The 19,624-nt window shown below is 41.7% G+C and overlaps 1 protein-coding gene and 1 long non-coding RNA gene across 4 annotated transcripts in view; one reads left to right on the forward strand and one right to left on the reverse strand.

The window, feature by feature from the left end:
• The window catches only part of LOC137616249 (uncharacterized), a 41,392-nt gene extending 35,992 nt beyond the window's left edge, over positions 1-5,400 (reverse strand). For both annotated transcript variants that reach the window (XR_011039367.1, XR_011039366.1), the window contains exon 1: positions 5,269-5,400. This is a non-coding gene — a long non-coding RNA (uncharacterized lncRNA). The remainder of the gene's footprint in view (positions 1-5,268) is intronic.
• A 2,178-nt stretch (positions 5,401-7,578) lies between these two features.
• Positions 7,579-19,624, forward strand: part of LOC137616707 (MFS-type transporter SLC18B1-like) — a 33,436-nt gene continuing 21,390 nt past the window's right edge. The window contains exon 1 of one of the 2 annotated variants that reach the window (XM_068346701.1): positions 7,579-7,597. The gene's annotated coding sequence lies outside the window, so the exon portion shown is untranslated. The other variant, XM_068346700.1, reaches the window with a different exon arrangement.

Below are 19,624 nucleotides of genomic sequence, written 5' to 3' on the forward strand. Positions count from 1 at the left end.
GTATGCAGAGCATGCTGAATGCAGAGCATGCTGTATGCAGAGCATGTTGTATGCAGAGCATGTTGTATGCAGAGCATGCTGTATGTAGAGCATGCTGTAAGGTAAGCAGAGCGTGTTGCATGGCGTGTAACATTTCTCAGCTGTTTTGTTGATGAATTTGATAGCCGGCATGATAATCGTAGAATTAAGCTACACTAAATGTACTATAATCTACTTCACCTCAGGAAAGGGAAACTCGCCCTGTTGGCAACACTGCATTACTTCATGCATGCTTGCATGGGGTTTTAATATCAACATAATATTTACCTTACATTCATAACTCATGATTCAATTTTGTTTTGAAGATATTTTTGCCATATTTTGCGATATTGTTAAAAATATATTGCAAGGAATACATACATATTTTTATATAAGTAATACAAATAACCTCCATTATCATAATGTTTGTGTAGGCATACATGTATATGATTACAAATGCAAGTTATGAAAGTAATGAGGTGTTATTATTGTCATTTGTTATTTCCAAGTTGAATGGGAAGAGGCTCAAGTTGAGGAGAAAGTGGCAGATGCATGCGTTGAGGTGGCTGACTCATAGCATGAGGTTGCTGCCTCAAGAGTTGCGCTTGCTGTAAGGGTTGCGGATGCGCAGTAGCAGGTTCCTGAGGAACGAGTTAAGGTTCCTGAGGTGTGAGCTGCGAGAGTTGAGGTAGCGGCTGCGCAGAACGCAGTTCTTGTCTCGCGAGTTGAGGTTCCTGAGGTGCTAGCCTAAGAGATTGTTGCCTCGCTGGTGGAACCGCAAGCGGAAGCGGAGGAAGTAAGGCATAAGATTCCTGCTCCCATTGCTGAGGTTGCCTTAAGGAAGGCGGAGGTTGCTGCACACCGCTGGTAACTGGCAACTCGGTACGCGGTAAGGTATCCTGAGGAACCTCAACATCGTACGCCTGGCAGACTGGACTGCGGTGAGGCGGAGCGATCGCAGGAGTAGGTGTAACCTTCTCAGCCTGACACTCACGCATTAAGACCGCAAGCTGTGACTGCATGGACTGCAGCAAAGTCATCTTGGGGTCGGCAGACGCTAAGGTCTGCTGAGGCAAAGCCTTAACCCTCTTAGGAGGTGTGCAGTCACCTGATGACTGCAGAGAGTCAGAGCTAACCCAATGACTGCATCCGGGTTGTTGAACTCTAGAGGTCTGGACTTTACGTTTAAGAGGTCTTGAGACCTGAGTCCAGCGTTATCTCCCCGAAATTTCTTCTGCAGACGAGTAAAATAAGGGCTCAATCGTCTGCGGGTGGGAGTGACGGTCTCTGTAAGACACGCCCGCAACCACCGAGGATACTTCTGTGCGCCGATCAAGGCCTGCCGAACCCTTTTGCCCTTCGACATTGCTTCTCCCCTGGGCTTGGGAGCTTGCAAGAGGTCCCGGACTGGGAGGACGACTGGCACGCAAGAAGTACCCTCACGCACAACACTGACACACTTTGCGCTAATCACTTATCACTTTTGAATTTCTGTTTGCACTTATTTCACTGAACTCGAAACTTTAAGTGGTTTGTACCTGAAACACGCAATTCTATCCTTCTTTAAAAGTTAGTAATTGCGAAAACAGAATTACAATGTAACAGAAAAATCTAATGAAAGATAAATAATTCAGTGGCTGGAAAGAGACTAAACACTAGATCAAATAAACTACGTTTAAAATCTCTCACCGCATAAAGCTTGAGAACAAGAATAAACTCTAGAAACGTTTACCTTCTTCCCCTAAAGAGACTAGGGAGAAGAGCAAAAACGATAACAACGTTACTCGCTTGAACGAAACGTTTATCCAGCTCTCTCTCCCTCCGTCTCTATCTCTCTCTCTCTCTCTCTCTCTAGACTTAGAACCTGAGAGAAGAGCCCAATCATATATACTCGTTAAAACATATTACTGTATTGTTAAAGGAAAAAAACTGAAAGATTTCCCAAATAAAAAGTTCCTTTATTAGAATTAAAACCATTAAGCTAAGAAAGAATGAACAAAACGTTATAAACGGTTTACTCTTACTGCAACGTGACACCGTGAAAATTCTCTCTCTATCGTAACGATAGAGCGCAAGTTGAACGTTCTGAACGTCAACAACTGCAGAGACAAAACAAAACGTTAGTTCAACTTTGAAACAGTACGAGACTATCAAAGAAATTCTTTCAAAAACATTAAAATAGCATAATATGTTAACAGGTAAAACCGAAATGACGGGCTCAATGTTAATTAACTTCGGTACAAGAAAAGACCGCCTACTATTAGGAAAGGTCGAATATAAACAAATATAAAAATTAATTTTAATAATTTTATAATAAAAGGAAGTTAATCGAAGAGGCCTATAAAAGGCGGAGAGATATAAAATAAATCTATAACTTTTGTTAAGCAAAATTAAGAAAGAGAGTCTATACTCTCTTAGACACCAACACTTCCGTCTAAGGGAAGGGTCGGCCATTTAAAGGTGAAAGAGAGTTCATACTCTCTTCGTCACCATAATTAATCAAATTAATTCCAAAAGCTAGCTAAGCTAATAATAGAACTTCCTGAATAGCGAAAGCTGAAATCTTAGAGCAATACTTCACCAAAAACCGTGAACAAGACTCCAAAATTATAAGCGTATCCATGAACGTCTTGCCGGAAGCACGACAGAGGAAAAATTGAAGTGGTGTCAACAAGAAGTACTGCAGTACCTGGCCACAGGTGGCGCTTGTGAGTACACCCCCCTCTTGTATAGCGATCGCTGGCGTATCCCTTCCGTAGAATTCTGTCGGGCAACAGAGTTGACAGCTACATGATTATCGGGTAAGTTTAATATTGAAAAAGCGATTTTGTATACGCATTCTTCATTGCCATATGAAGCTCAAATTTTTTTATAGGATTGTTTTTCTTCCTATACTCCAACTGTATATATTGGCATTACAGACGGACCCTTTCATCATAGGATTCGTTTCTCTCGTTTTCAAAGGATGAAATTTTGCGAGATGCTTGGATACAAGCATGTCAACAATCAGACAAAACCAATTCTGAGCATGCAGTGTTTTGTTCAGTGCATTTCTGGAATGAAAATACAGCCAACGACAACAAATCACGTCTGTTTGGAACAGAGACCCAAAATACTGATTTTGAAGCAGGAAGCAGTTCCATCTCTGCCCAAACGTAATTATTTGCATTTACATATGATTGAAAACTAATTTGGGCAGGAAAAAAATATCTAGTTTCTATAAGGACAAACAACAAGCACAGCATACAACAATGAGCTAATAAAACCATAGCTAAATCAGTAGGAAGTATGCTAAAGAGCAGCATGATTAAAGACCACTTTAGTATATTTGGTATGAGAAACAAATTTATAGCAGAACACAGGACTATTTTAGGTAATAGTATAGAACACCACGCTCTCCATTTACTCCAATATAATGTAATCCTGCAGTTCTCACCCTCTTGCACAGTAATTAGGTGGTTATCTAAATTCTGGGAAAGCAATAATTTGCAAGATATGTTGAAGAGGGGAGAAGGGGTTATAAAAAGAAAATAGCTTGGTTTCCTCAATAAACGTCATGGAACTGACGTCAACAGTGTCAACCAAACAGATCGTGATGCCAGCGTACATTAACAGAAGTTCATGATGCCAGCGTACATTTGATATACTGTATATTCAAAATGTACTTAATCAAGAATTGTTATTACTCAAAAGTGTTACAATTTGTAAATTGCATATTTTAAGGACACTTTTGAGTAATTAATCCATTTTTAATTAAGTATATTTTGAATATACAGTAAATCAAATCTACGCTGGCATCACGAATTCTGTTTGGTTGACGATGTTGACATGTCAGTTCCAAGTCGATTAGTGAGGATACCGAGCTATTTTCTTTTTATAACCCCTTCCCCCCTCTTCAACATATCTTGCTAATTATTGCTTTCCCAGAATTTAAATAACCCCCTAATTACTGTGCAAGAAGGTGAGAACTGCAGGATTACATTATATTGGAGTAAATGGAGAGCGTGGTGTTCTATACTATTACACTATTTTAAAGAAAAAATTATAACTACAGTAAATTATGTGCTTTCGACGAATTTGACCTTTAGTTCCACTGCAAATAGGCCGTTCTACCGTTATGGCAGCCTCACTTCCTAACGTATAGGTGGGAACCTGGGATTTAAAAGTGCGAACAAGACAAAACACGATTATTCAACAATTTCGAGGTATGTCAAAGGGAACAGAACCTAACAAACTCACCTAACCTAGTAGCTCCCAGGTAACAAAAGCTAGTTGGGGGGGGGGGAAGCCCCTTACAGTAGGCTACCTACCTGATCGAAATAATTGTCAAAGAAAAAGTTTTATAAAACAGCAGTCGTTAATTAGCCAGGCATTTTCTCTGTTTTTCTATAGCAATTACCTTTTTATATATGAACTACTAAGAGGGAAGTGGCTTTCCTAGCAGATGACAAGAGGCACAACAGCCTAAAGGAATTTCAGTATCTATAACAACATACGGAGTTCAAAATAATTCACATGGAAAGATTTATTCAATTAAATTTCAATACCCTTTCTAATGCTGCAGTATTCTATAACGGGAGCCTTACTAGCTCGGTGGGACACAAAAATCGGTGGGACAAAAAAAAAAAAAAAAAAAAAAAAAAAAAAAAAAAAAAAAAAAAAAAAAAAAAAAAAATTGGGAAAGACGGGAACATCTAACCTTACCTACGAGGCACATCCTTAGCTATCACGGGGAATGAGCCTCCTGCAATACTGCCATAAGGTAAGGTATTCTCAACTTATATCCCAACAAACTACAATCACCGCTAATACACTATATTTCTTTGGCAATGCACTAGGTATGATTGCAATTTCAAACAAATTCGGTTAGATTTCTTGGTTCCTAGGTTACATTGCCCTGTTATACACTACAATAATACCGATTCTTTTTATCACTAAAGAGAAGAAAACCTACTTTGTATAATAAACCCTTTTTTTTGTAGAAAAGCATTTTCCGTCCGTAACTATAATAAAACCAAAAATGTATCTTTACATTTGATATTCGTTTAGTTGAATTTGCAATTTTACCACATGCCGATCTTAAATTAAGTAACCGGTCAATAAAAAGTTCTTTGGCAATAAAAGTACCAGGGTCCTTCCCAATACAGATAAAGGATTTTGATATTAAGTAACCAGTCAATACTAGAGCTATCAAAAATTTGATTTAACGTGTCACAACCTTTAGAAAAAAATATACCTATCACTCATTACCTAGACTGTATTTGCCTTTCACGTCGGTGTATTGCCCAATAACCATCACCTCATAAAGCATACTGTGTATTTTTTTAACAAGCTGAAGGAAAAAATATTCAAGGACCCATAACGATGACAGTAGTAATTACCATCAACGCCTTTCTTCTTCACAGTATTGCCAGAAGGGTTAGTCTAAAAATCCCCAAAACTCATGATAAAAAAATCTTCAACCCAAAAATCGCCATTTCCACAAACATATTTTCTTCTGATCATGTAGGCTTTAATAATATATAAATTACTCACTATACTTCATATGAGTGCAAGTAAACTAACTGCAACAATATAAATGTTTACTCATCTTTGTTTCTTCATCATAGAGATTTATACAGAATATCCCTATCCGACATCCAAAAATCCCCAAATCTAGGAATAAATTCCCTAATTTCCCTTATGTGGTAACACTGCTATCATGTTTGTACAACGTGGTGACATCTATGTACAAGTTTCATCATTTTTTCATGTCCCTGTTAAAAGAAACTAAGAAAAGTATTATGAAAAAGATAAGAGGAAACTATTGAAGAATAGAAGGGATGAAAAAAAAATAAGATTCATAGAAGTAAATGGCCCACAACCTTATACAAGAGAAACAGATATGGATAAAACAATCTTTTTATAGTTTATTTATGACATATTTGTTTTTGATGTTGTTGATAGTTTATTATATGACATGTCTGTTTTGACATTGTTTCTTATTTTAGAATGATTTCTTTTTAATTTGTTCTCTTCATTTATTTATTTCCTTATTTCCTTTCCTCACTGGGCTATTTTTCCCTGTTGGAGCCCCTGGGCTTATAGCATCTTGCTTTTCCAACTAGGGTTATCAAAACTAATGATAGCAAGGTATTATTTCAGGTAAAACAGGAAGATAAATATTTTCATTAATAATGTTGTTTGAGGTACAGATAAAAAAAAAAGCTTAATTACAGAAGGAAGTATGAGCTTGGAAGCTTTGCACCTATACATTGCAAACTTATTTCGCAGAGTGGGCAGATAGGAACCAGGATAAGCTATGGAAATATTGCCTACCTTTGTTATATATATATATATATATATATATATATATATCAGCTTATAGCAGACGATTTTCTTAGGCCTATGCTTGCTTAATTTGCTTTGCCAGTTAATATACGGTCCAGTGGGCATTGTTTTATGTAAATGTTACACACCTTAATAATTATAACAACAACAACGTCCACTTATAGTTAGAAATGCAAAGAGAAAACGCCCGAAAAAAAACCTAAAAAATAATCGTTTGTTTTATTGTAATGGCTAAGCAAATTCTGTATTAACTATGAGAGAGAGAGAGAGAGAGAGAGAGAGAGAGAGAGAGAGAGAGAGCCTGTAAGTCCAAGAGAACTCTAACTCAAAGATAAAAACTTGCATAAAACATTCCAAAGAGTAAATACATTGAAATAATTTGTAATTCAATGCTGAGCTGAAAAAATAATCTCACTCGAATTTGCGGAGTTTTAGGTCTTATTAAGGTCATGATGAAATTAAGTAGACAGAAGTGTTAGGGCAGTAGTCACATTTAGTGAGAGAGAGAGAGAGAGAGAGAGAGAGAGAGAGAGAGAGAGAGAGAGAGAGAGAGAGAGAGAGAGAGAGAGAGAGAGAGAGATTCACTCAAAGCTGCAGAGTTTTAGGTCATATTAAGGTCATGATGAAATTAAGTAGACAGGAGTGTTAGAACAATAGTCACATGGAGAGAGAGAGAGAGAGAGAGAGAGAGAGAGAGAGAGAGAGAGAGAGGAGAGAGGAGTAGAGAGAGAGAGAGAGAGAGAGAGAGAGAATTCACTCAAAGCTGCAGAGTTTTAGGTCATATTAAGGTCATGATGAAATTAAGTAGACAGGAGTGTTAGAACAATAGTCACATGTAGAGAGAGAGAGAGAGAGGAGAGAGAGAGAGAGAGAGAGGAGAGAGAGAGAGGAGAGAGAGAGAGAGAGGAGAGAGAGAGAGACCCACCCATCGCTCAACATTTCAACTGAACCTAGAACTTTCTTACGTTTTGCAACTTGACTTTGTTAATGCAAACTATACTTATAATACCGTACTGGACCTTTTATTTTTAATTACCAAAGCCTTCGTGATCGATACTGTTTCATTTGCTAGGCACGGGCTCTTGCGGAAGAGGGTTTGTCACTCTAGCTCTTCCTCATTCCAACAGATGTCACTTTTACGTGTTAAAAAAGTAATGTTAGCTCAAGATTCCTTGCTTATCTCTTAGCCAATCGGGAGGAGACCGTAGAGTCTAGGAGAGAGAGAAAACATTCTCCTATATGTTGTTGGGTATGTCTAGTGTTCTATGAAGTTGCTAATTTTTCACCAACCTGTTTCTTAGGATTGTTGAGTGTTTTTGTTTTATTTAAATGTATTAGAAGTGTGGTGAATTTAGTGAATGTTGAAATGGCCTAACTACTAAATCCTACAATTTAGTGAGATTCAAATCCTGACCCAGTGGGAAGGAATTGTAAGTATATCATTTATATATTCAAAGCAAAGCATCGTAGTTGTCAGTAGTGTTATTGAACGAAAGTGGCATCATATTTTAATTAGTTATCCTAAATTATACCCTAGATCTGCATATGAATTGTGAAAGCCGAGAATTATCTGCTTAATGCTAAACCCGTTTTTTTCAATTTATTATTTTCATATTGTACGTCGGTTCCTGCTTCAGCTAGGGAAGTATTGGCTATATTACTCCATTATTATACATAAGGTGTTGTTTCATCGCGATATATTTTATTATTATTATTGATACATCCAGTATCCTGGGTTTTTTCCATGTGGATAAAGATATGTCGCTTACACGTTGTAATGAAAAAAAAATCCTAATCTCGTGCCCCAATTTTTGTCCTGCACTGGAATTCCATAATTTCGAAACCATAGAACGTAAGAAAATAACGCGAAATTCATAATTCAATTAAACTTCTCTTTAGCTACACATTTTACGGTGTTATTATTAGAAAACTGTAACCATTGTAAACCACCCTTAGTTTATGGTGGCATAATAGCTTGTTCTTACAATAATCCCCTTACCAGTGTCTGTCGGCATTTAGAAGCTACCTGTAAGCCCTGGAAGCCCTAAGTACTTGACTTTGGAGCCTTATATATGTGTAATTCAAAATATAATCATAATTATCAGCAATTTTATCGACAGAAATCAAACAAAACTAGGTACCACATAACAGAGCTGATTTCAGCTGCTTCATTATCACTATTATTGCTAAGATACAACCCTAGTTGGAAAAGCAAGATGCTATAAGCCCAGGGGCTCCAATAAGGAAAATAGCCCAGTGAGGAAAGGAAGCAAGGAACAAAAATGAAATATTTCATGAATTATTCCTATATAAACTATAAAACTTTAACAAAACAAGAGGAAGAGAAATAAGATAGTGTACGCCCTTTTCTTTGATGCCCTAAGCACGTGCTTATTTTTCTTAATCAATCCATTGTAAACTAACCATAACTCTGTTTATGGTGGCAGAATAGGTAATTCTTACAATAATCCCCCTGCAAGTAACTGTCGAGTATTAGAAGCCAACTGTAACTATTGTAAACTAGCCCCAGTTTAAGGTGGCAGAATAGCTGGTTCTTAAAATAATCCATTTGCGTGTTTAATAAAGCGATCCGTGAAGTGCCAGTTTTATAACTCATTTACTTGAAATCTTAAAACTTGTCACTGTAGTGCCTTAAGATAATTACAGGTAGTCCTACATAATGGTAGCTAGATCTTGATGATAGCAATAACGGAGGTAGGCTTCTAATGACTTTTATCACCCAAACTTTTCGATTTTCAACAAACATTATCGAGATTTTACTAACTGTCGTAATGCTCTCTTAAATCATAGTCAGGAGAAAAATATCTTCGAGTTCACCGAACTGATCTAAAAGTAGAAATGTGCGGCATCTAATCACAGGATAAATACCTCTAAAAATTGATAATCCTATAAGTTCACCTGGGGTAATTTGCCAGCTCTTTCTACTTGGTTAATCTATCTGGATTAATATGCCAATTAGTTGTTTTTGATTCTACCATGTCATTTGTATGATTTATTTTTTATTCAAGAATATAATTCTTTGTTCCAAGGGTGATTTTGCTCATAGGTATGTGATCCGTGCAATCTGAATACAATACTTTATTTTAAATCTTTCATCTAATATCGCTGATATATCATTTTAAGGTGGTAGGCCATATTTCTCTTAAATAATTATCAGATAAAGGATAAGATGTCTGAATAAAGGATTAATACATCCTACAATTATGTGGTTCACGTATGGCTAGAAATATGTATATATATGCCATGAAATGGCAAATATTTCATGGTATGGATGGTGTGAGAGCTGAGATGTTGAAGGAAGGGGGTGTGACTGTACATGAATTGTTGATGAGATTGTTTAATGTGTTTTGTGTTGTCAATGGTAACAGAAGATTGGGTTTGTGCGTGTATTGTACCACTATATAAGGGTAAAGGGAGATTTGCATGAGTGTTGTAATTCAAGGGGTATTAGTTTGTTGAGTGTAGTTGGAGAGGTGTATGGTAGAGTACTGATTAATAGGATTAAGGATAAAACAAGAGAATGCAATCTTAGGAGTACAGGGTGGTTTTAGAAGAGGTAGGGGTTGTATGAATAGGATTTTTAGTTAGGCAGATATGCGAGAAATATTTAGCTAAAGGTAAGGTGGTGTACAGTATGTTGCATTTATGGATCTGGAGAAAGCGTATGAGTTGATAGGGAAGCAATGTGGAATGTGATGAGGTTATATGGAGTTGGTGGAAGGTTGTTGCAAGCAGTGAAAAGTTTCTACAACGGTAGTAAAGCATGTGTTAGGATAGGAAATGAAGTGAGCGATTGGTTTCTGGTGAGGGGCTGAGACAGGGATGTCTGATGTCGCTGTGGTTGTTTAACTTGTATGTAGGAGTGGTGAGAGAGGTGAATGCTAGAGTGCTGGGACAAGGATTGAAACTGGTAGACGAGAAGGATCATGAATGGGAGGCAAATCAGTTGTTTGAGGATGATACTGTACTGGTTGCGGACGTAGAAGAGAAGCTTGCCCGATTAGTGACAGAATTTGGAAGGGTATGTGAAAGAAGGAAGTTGAGAGTTAATGTGGGTAAGAGTAAGGTTATGAGCTGTACGAGAAGGGAAGGTGGTGTGAGGTTGAATGTCATGTTGAATGGAGTTACTCGAGGTGGTGGATCAGTTTTAAGTACTTGGGTTTGTTGTTGCAGAAAATGGTGGAGTGGAAGCAGATGTACGTCAGAGTGAATGAAGGATGCAAAGTGGGGGGGGGGGGGGCAGTTAAGGGAGTAGTAAACAATAGAGGGTTGGGCATGAATGTAAAGAGTTATGTATGAGAAAGTGATTGTACCAACTGTGATGTATGGATCGGAGTTGTGGGGAATGAAAGTGACGGAAAGACAGAAATTGAGTGTTTGAGATTAAGTGTCTGAGCATGGCGGGTGTATCTTGAGTAGATAGGGTAAAGAACAAAGTAGTGAGGGTGAGAAAAGGTGTAAGAAATGAGTTAGAAGCTAGAGTGGATATGAATGTGTTGTGGTGGTTTGGCCATGTTGAGAGAATGGAAAATGGCTGTCTACTAAAGAAGGTGATGAATGCAAGAGTTGATGGGAGAAGTAAAAGAGGAAGGCCAAGGTTTCCGTGGATGGATGGAGTGAAGGAAGCTCTGGGTGATAGGAGGATAGATGTGAGAGGGGCAAGAGAGCGTGCTAGAAATAGGAATGAATGGCTAGTGATTGTGACTCTGTTCCGGTAGGCCCTGCTGCTTCCTCCGGTTCCTTGGTTGACCGCGGAGGTGGTAGCAGTAGGGGATTTAGCATTATGAAGCTTCGTGTGGTGGATAACGGGGGAGGGTGGGCTGTGGCACCCTAACAGTACCAGCCGAACTCGGTTGAGTCCCTTGTTAGGCTGGGAGGAACATAGAGAGTAGAGGTCCCCTTTTTTGTTTCATTTGTTTGATGTCGGCTACCCCCCAAAATTGGGGGAAATGCCTTGGTATATGCATGTATGAAATGAATTACTTTTCTTGGACAGAGGTCATGTAATTTTGATACCACAACCAATCAAGAATATTACCTCTTATGCCAGTAGAATCATACTCATGTTAAATGGCTTACAGGCCAAGAAAAATTAACCCATGGATTGACGCCCACTTCATTTTTAAAGAAGGAATATTTTTAAAAACTATGGCAAAACTTTAGGTCAAGTTAATTTTTAGTTCTGATATAAGGTACAGTTGGCTCCAAGAATTCCGGTACACAATACCACAGACTACCTACGGTACTGTGTATCGAAATTCTTGGAGGCAACTGTACAATAAAATAATCTTTATTACCAAAGCATTCTTTAAAAATATTGCTTACAGTTCCCCATTAGAATTTTTCATGGCAAAGGAAACAATTAAATCTTACCTAGCAGTATTTTATGGCAAAGCAAACAGAAATGAATCTTACCTGGTGATATCTTGGGCTGGGCGCTAGGGTTGAGGTCGTGGGCTGGGCGCTAGGGTTGAGGTCGTGGGCTGGGCGCTAGGGTTGAGGTCGTGGGCTGGGCGCTAGGGTTGAGGTCGTGGGCTGGGCGCTAGGGTTGAGGTCGTGGGCTGGGCGCTAGGGTTGAGGTCGTGGGCTGGGCGCTAGGGTTGAGGTCGTGGGCTGGGCGCTAGGGTTGAGGTCGTGGGCTGGGCGCTAGGGTTGAGGTCGTGGGCTGGGCGCTAGGGTTGAGGTCGTGGGCTGGGCGCTAGGGTTGAGGTCGTGGGCTGGGCGCTAGGGTTGAGGTCGTGGGCTGGGCGCTAGGGTTGAGGTCGTGGGCTGGGCGCTAGGGTTGAGGTCGTGGGCTGGGCGCTAGGGTTGCACATGCTACATTAAAGTTTACTTGTGGCCTACAGGATCAGCACCATTTGAACTTCTCGGCGTGACCAGCCATTGGACTTGGAACACACACTCCAATTAGACCAATTTACACTCTGATAAGAGCTCTTGCATCTGCGAATGCAGTCATTAAATGTGCTCAATTCTCACGAGAACAAGCACTCGCATTAGCTCCTGCTACCTGTGCTCTTACCTTACAGGTTCTTCCAGTATGAACATAGTTTCCCCTCCCTGGAAGTTCGACTTTCTCCTTATGGAAGAGTGAGAGGCAGTGAGCATCTTCCCATTGTACAACCCAAACAGTAGTAGTCACCATATCTCCATTACATGACCAAAAGTATCCCTTCTAAGATTATGATACTGGTTAAAATGTAATTCTAGGTTGAGTGATGGTGCTTGCCCCTTTTTCCTCTCTACTCTCTCGAGGTATAGCTGTAGGAATCCTATATAGCTGGACATGGATACAGGCAAGCTTCTCCTTCAGCCAGCAGCTTATCTATTTTACTAAATAGTTTTTCTACTACTCTCTCGTGGTTTAGCTGTAGGAATCCTATATAGCTGGACAGATACAGGCAAGCATCACCTTCAGCCAGCAGCTTATTTATTTTACTAAATAGTTTTTCTATCTTCATTACGAGGGGGAGGAAGGATATGTACAATTAAACGCACAATTTGTTTATCACTTAGGTCACGAACTGATTAGTCCAAAGATAGGAAGTTTGTTCTGCAACAGCCTTGTTTTCCTGCGCGTAAACCTGACAGTACATTTGATCCTGTTCACAAGGGGTCGTGGATGTGATTATCCACATATCAGGTCCGAGATGAACAGTCCCAGGATGTTAAACCAGCTAGTTAGGCAAATAGACTTCTGCTCACAAGGCCGAATCTCGTAATTAAAGGACAAAGATTTTTATTACTGTAGTGTAGGAACAAATCACATTGTAAGATTTATTTTTACTTACTATATAAACAAACCTGAGTCCTTTGACTTAACTTCTTGCCGTCACCTCCTCCAAAAGTTCCTGAAAGTCACATGCAATCAAATGTCTGTTCAGTGCACCAGCAAAAAGGTGATAAGCCTACTTCCTCGGTGCCGGCTGGTAACTACCAATGTCAATTAACGCCTAGTTAAATGGTAGTTCTAGCTTCGCTAATAGTCTCCTAATTAAAGACCTCAGATTTGTATGATTATGAAAAACTCAAACTATTTTAAACATTTTATATTTTATTTGAAGTATTTTAACCATCCTCCAAGCAAGGTGGATGATTCACCTGTTGGATACACACAAATCACTTTGAAATGCCTATACACTGGACAGCATACTCCTGTTGCACCTCTATGCACAGGAAGTTACTAGGTAGACAGAAATACTGTCTCACACTTCTGTATAACTTAATTCAGCCGATCACATCTGTGTCTGCTCCAAACAGATATAACTAATTAGGTGACTAATTATCTTACCCTCATTGATTGTGACCAACCGACAATTGGACCAAAAAGTCTCATCAAGATTGAGTTAATAAAATTAAGGAAATCTCGATAAAGAATGAAACTAAAGCACAATACCTGCAGACTTTTTGGAACGAACGGTCTTCAAAATCTTTAGCCCTGACGGCTTTAACTGTTTAACAGGTAACTGCTTGTCAATTAGAAAATTGACAGTTGGTCACGTGGTCCTCTATCCCTCCCCCACTAATGGTGGGGAGGGGGGGGGGGCATCCCTCCACCAACCAGTTATTGAGCCATTCTTTATTCATCTGTTGTCACAGAAGCACGTTTGTGCTTTCGCTCCAACATTCTGATATAATTGATTTCTTTTTGGTTTTGTTAACGACTACACCTTGGATTTGTCGTCTTCAAGTGATTTTGGATCCTTTGATGGTGTTAGTGATTTATGATTATGCCATCTGACTCTGAGACTCGACGCTCCTGCACTAATTGTTCGACTAGGATAAGTAGAAAGTTTGCCTTTGATACTCATTCTCTTTGTCAGTCATGTAGGGGTATTAAGTGTGACATTAATGTAACTTGTAGTGTAAGGGTTGGTCTAAAGAAGACCGTAAGTTATATGTTAAGCATATGGATTCTTTAGCCAAGAAACGTAGTAGTTATAAGTCGAGTAAGACCACGAAGAGTGGCCTACCGGAGGACGAGGTTAGGTCTTCTCCTTCCCAGGAGATTAGTTCAGCCTTAGGAGAGGGGGTAGATCCTCCGAAGGACAATGTCCCTGTAGGAGGGGTTAGTAGTTTTAGCTCCTCGATAGATGTTGCCTGGTCCGTTTCTCCTGCTACAACGGTTACCGCCGAGTGTTCTAATGCTTTTATAAGTTGTCTTGAGAAAGTGCAAGCTATTTGGGAGGCAAAGTTCTCAAAGGTGAGGACATTTCCTCTTTAGTGAATTGCTTTAATTCTTTAAATGTCCCTGTATTGCCTTCCAGCTCTGCACCTGCCCTTGGTATGCCAGTCGCTGAGGCGAGCGGACACCGTGAGGTGATCCCCTCCCCAAAGCAGGGCAGGTCGCAGGTCCAGTTCGCCATCACCCCTGATGGGTGTATGAGCAACTTGGACGAAGAAACTCCATCGCTACTTCGTTCTCCCCATCGTCAGCGAGGGAGCACCCCGACACCGTTGCAAGCTCCTTTATCTTCAGACCCAGAGAGGTCAAGATTTCGTTCTCCTAATTGTTGACGAGGGAGCTCCCCTGCGCCTTCGCAGGACCATGAACCTTCAGACCCAGTGAAGTCTCCTCCGCGTTCCAGTCGCAGGAAAGATTCTCCTAGAAGCTCGTCTCGCAGTAGGAGGCATACCTCTCATCAGTCCAACTCAAGCATGTCTCCCGAGGGTAGATCCACATCGAGACCCTATCATAGTCTTATCTCATCACTCTTCAAGCCGCACACCCGGACTCTCATCCCTCAGATCCCTGAGGGACTCCTCTGACCGAAGGTCCAGAAGCCAGTCTTCAAGGAGAAGCAACCGGAGTTGGTCCCATCATTCCCCAGACCACCTTTCTCCTTATTCCAGGTCTCATTGGAAGGACCAGAGACCTAGCAGTTCATCTGTTAGATCCCACCATAGATCTCCTTCTAAACATTCTCGTCGTTCCTTATCCAGTAGTACTGGGAGACGTCTCTCCCCAAGCCATTCCCCTTCCAGGAGTAGACGTCTTTCGTCTACCAGAAGCCCCAGATCTTTGCAACGTTCTCAGCCAAGGACCCGGCATGATCACAGGTCTCCTTCTACAGGTTCCTCACCCAATGATGGAGATGCAGAATTCTCCAGGAGACTTTGGGCAGCAGCGGAGAAATTTAGAATTCTTCAGGATGACGAGATGGATGACACAGCTCTTGAAACTTTGATCCCTAATTCCTTCAGGGAATTGATTAGTCTTTCAGAGAATGCCTTCCCAGAGAGTGTTCGGCAAGTGAAGGAGGTTCCTGCTTCCTCTAAGCCCCCCCTGAATCGTTTTGTTCAGGGTCTGGAGAAGCAGAAGTTTGACAGAAATAACCAAATGGACCCCATCAGAACCCTTAGAATTAGCTCGCCAGGGAGTCTGGAAACGAGCAAAGGAAAGATGTCAGGCCGGACGCATTCCATACCCCACCATCGCTCTAGGCAAGACCAAGAGTTACCTGCAGCTGGAAGAAGATTCTTACGGTCCAGCTCCCACCACTCTCAACCCCTCCTTTGAGGACGTGTTACCCTCACGAGTGAAGGGTGAACGTGCCTTGGTTGGTATCACTGTAGAAGAGTGCAAGAGACTGGAAGCCTCCATTAGAAGAATACAGGAGGTTGGGAACATGCTGGCCTGGCTGTGGTATGTTTTGACAGCTTTTCTGAAGGAACCTTCTTTCCTCACAACGCATCGACCTCTCTACCTACAGATAGTCAGGTCTATTGGGCGCTGCCTTGAGGACCAGCTGAAAGAGGCTACTTTCCACGAGGCTTACCTGACTGGTAAAAGAAGGGCCCATTATCTCAGCAGAGCCCCTGCTTCTCTCTCCATACGTCATAAAGATCTACTAAGGGAATCGCAGATGTTTGGACATCACCTTTTTGAACCTGCTATTCTGGAGGATGTTCTCTCTCGAGCCCAACTGTCTTCCAAGATGTGGAAGGAAGATATGTTAAATGACTTATTAAAGAAATCACTTTCATTTAAGCCGCAACAGAAACAGCCCTACCCTCAGAGGGATTCGGGCAAACGCCCTATTCCTTAGCAAGGAGGTCGAGGAAATGATAATAGATATGGGAAGAAGCAGAAGTCCAAAGTTGCTGCTTCATCAAACTTCCAAGCCAGGAAGCAGGACAAGAAGAAGGACTTTAGGTCCTCACAGAACCCTGTCCCAAAGGGTTTTCAGAAATAGGGGCCAGTTCCTTCACACGAACACGTACAAGTGGTTTGCTGCTTACAACATCATTGGCAGGCTTGGGAGGCCCTGAATTCGGACCCTTGGGTGACCATCGTACTAAGGGAGGGGTACAGGATACCTCTCAAGTCTCAACCACCCTTGACCAGTCATTCGCCACCATCCATCAGTTACTCCGGCAGGTCCGTAAAGCAACAAGCGCTCAGGGAGGAGATGCTTCAGCTGAAGTACAAAGGGGCCATAGAGCTAGCCCCGCCCAACTCCTGGAGTTTTCACAGCCACATGTTTGTGGTGACGAAAGCTTCAGGAGGGTGGAGACCCATCATCGATCTCTCTATCCTCAACTCCTTCGTAGAGATTACGAAGTTCAAGATGGAGACTCCGAAGACGGTTCTTCTAGCTATAAGGGAAGAGGACTGGTTCTTTACCATCGACCTCCAGGATGCTTATCTCCAAGTCCCAATTCATCAGGACTCTCGCCATCTTCTGCGCTTCTGCTGGGGAGAGGAGACTTGGCAGTTCAAGTGTCTGCTTCGGACTGGCAACGGCTCCTCAGGTCTTCACCAGGATTATGGCCCCAGTTGCAGCCAAATTCCACCGGATGGGTATTCGGATGTGCCGCTATCTGGACGACTGGCTCTTCCTATCTCCTTCCCTTCAGGAAGCTCTTCGTGTGAAGGAATTGGTCCTGGATCTTTGCAGGACTCTTGGAATAAAGATATACTAAAAGAAGTCTGCTCTCACACCATCTCAACAGAAGACTTATTTGGGAATGAAGATTGTATCTCCTCTCTTAAGGGTCTTCCCGTCTCAAGAGAGGAAAGACAACCTCAGGAGAATTATAGAGGAGTTCTTGTTACTTCCAACCCCAAGAGTTTCTCTATGGATGAGCCTTCTAGGCCACCTTGCTTCTCTCACGTTACTAGTTCCCAACGGAAGACGCCGTATGAGGGATCTTCAATTTACATTGAGACAACATTGGGACTGGCAGGACAACACCAAACAAATTCAGTGGACAGCACGCAGTCAGGAGGATCTTCTTTGGTGGTCCCAGGAGATACACTTGAATGCAGGACTGTCTCTCAAAGTCCTCGAACCTACGCTTGTTCTGCATACAGACGCTTCAGACATGGGATGGGGAGCTTTTCTAGAGCAGGAGAGTATTGCTCGTTTATGGACTCCTTCCCAGATTTCCAGGTCCATAAACTGGAGAGAACTCAAGGCAATCAGGGAGGCTCTTCTCCACTTCACTCCTCTGTGTACATCCGAAGTAGTCGCAGTGTATGCAGACAACTCCACCGCGATCTCCTATTTGAAGAAGGAAGGAGGAACAAAGTCTCGACCTTCTCGCTCAGATCCTCCAGTGGGCAGAGGATCACAACGTTATTCTCAGACCTCAATTCATTCCGGGAAAGAAGAATGTCATTGCGGATGCTCTGAGCAGGGGGGGACCAGGTGCTAGGTTCCGAATGGACCCTTTGTCAGGAGGTAGTAGATCGCCTTGTTCACCTTTGGCCAGCAAACATAGACCTGTTTGCAAATGCGTTAAATTTCAGTCTTCCAGCATATTTCAGCCCTCAGACAGATCCTCAATCTGCAGGGGTCAACGCTATGCTTCAAGACTGGAGGGACCTACAGACTTATGCCTTTCCACCATTAGGGATGATAGACCAGGTCTTACACAAATTTCAGTCATCGCAGAGGTGCACAATAACCCTGGTAGCCCCGTTCTGGCCTCAGAAAGAATGGTTTGCAAGACTCCTAGAACTTTCCATAGACATTCCAAGGAGGTTGCCTGTCAGGTACGACCTCTTAGCCAACCTCACTTCCACAGGTTCCACCTTCGACTGTCCTCGTTACTTCTAACCGCCTGGAGACTGTCAAGCGTTTCGCTAGAGCGAGGGGAGTATCTTCAGCAGTGGCTGAACAGCTCACCAAGGCACGAAGACACTCTACCAATTTGAACTACCAGCGTAAGTGGGTAGTTTATAGAGGTTGGTGTAAGAGGAACCGCCACACTTCTTCTAGACCTACAGTTCCAAAGATTGCGGATTTCCTTCTTTATCTACGGAAGGAGAGAAAGCTTTCAGTGTCGGCCGTTAAAGCTTATAAGTCGGCACTAGCCTCTGTGTTTAGGCTGTCTTTTGGTGAGGTTTTTGAGGACCCTATTCTCTCTGACCTGATCAGATTTGAGATTGAGGTTCCCAAGATTTCCATTAGTCCTCCCATGTGGGACTTGAATGTGGTTCTCAAGCTTCTAGCTGGGGCTCCCTTTGAACCTCTCAGGTTAGCTTCTCTACAAGACTTGACTACCAAGACTCTTTTCTTGGTTACTTTAGCTACAGCCAAGAGACTGGGAGAGATACAAGCCATCTCTGCTTCTGTAGGAACAAGAGGAAAGGACATGGTCCTTACGTACCTTCCAGAATTCAGAGCCAAGACGGAATCAGAGTCCAACCCTCTTCCCAGAGTTTCTTCTTTCCTCTTTAAGTGAAACTGTTGGGCATCTGGAAGAGGAGAGACTGTACTGCCCAGTGAGAACCTTACGCTATTTTCTTGCCAGAACCAAGGCTATCCCTCAGACCCCGGGCTCTCTTCGTCTCCCCTAAACTAGTCGAAGGCCATGACGAAAAATTGTTTTTCTTTATCAGGAGACTCATAGCAAAGGCTTCTCCCCAATCTTTATCAGGCTGTGCATCCAAGAAGGGAAGAGGTACCCACAGTCTGAGGGGTTATTCCACGTCTCTTTCTTTTTGGAAGAACTCTTCATTGAAGTCAGTCCTGAACGCTGCTCTATGGAAAGGGAATACAGTTTTTGCTTCCCACTACCTCAAGGACGTGGAGTTGGTGTATGACAACATAAGATCTCTCGGTCCAATTGTCGCAGCTGGAGAAATTGGGTAAACATCTACTTGGCCTTCTACCCTAAATACTTAGTGTATGTAAGGAAGAATGAAAGGCATGAATGAGATGGGATATGAATAAGGGCTCACTCCGTGCGAATAAAACCTCGCGTAGGCAGGTTGTATAAATGCATGAGAGGAAGTAGGGTAGTG

This window comes from Palaemon carinicauda, chromosome 22 (genome assembly GCF_036898095.1).
Source record: "Palaemon carinicauda isolate YSFRI2023 chromosome 22, ASM3689809v2, whole genome shotgun sequence".
Taxonomy (NCBI): Eukaryota; Metazoa; Arthropoda; class Malacostraca; order Decapoda; family Palaemonidae; genus Palaemon; species Palaemon carinicauda.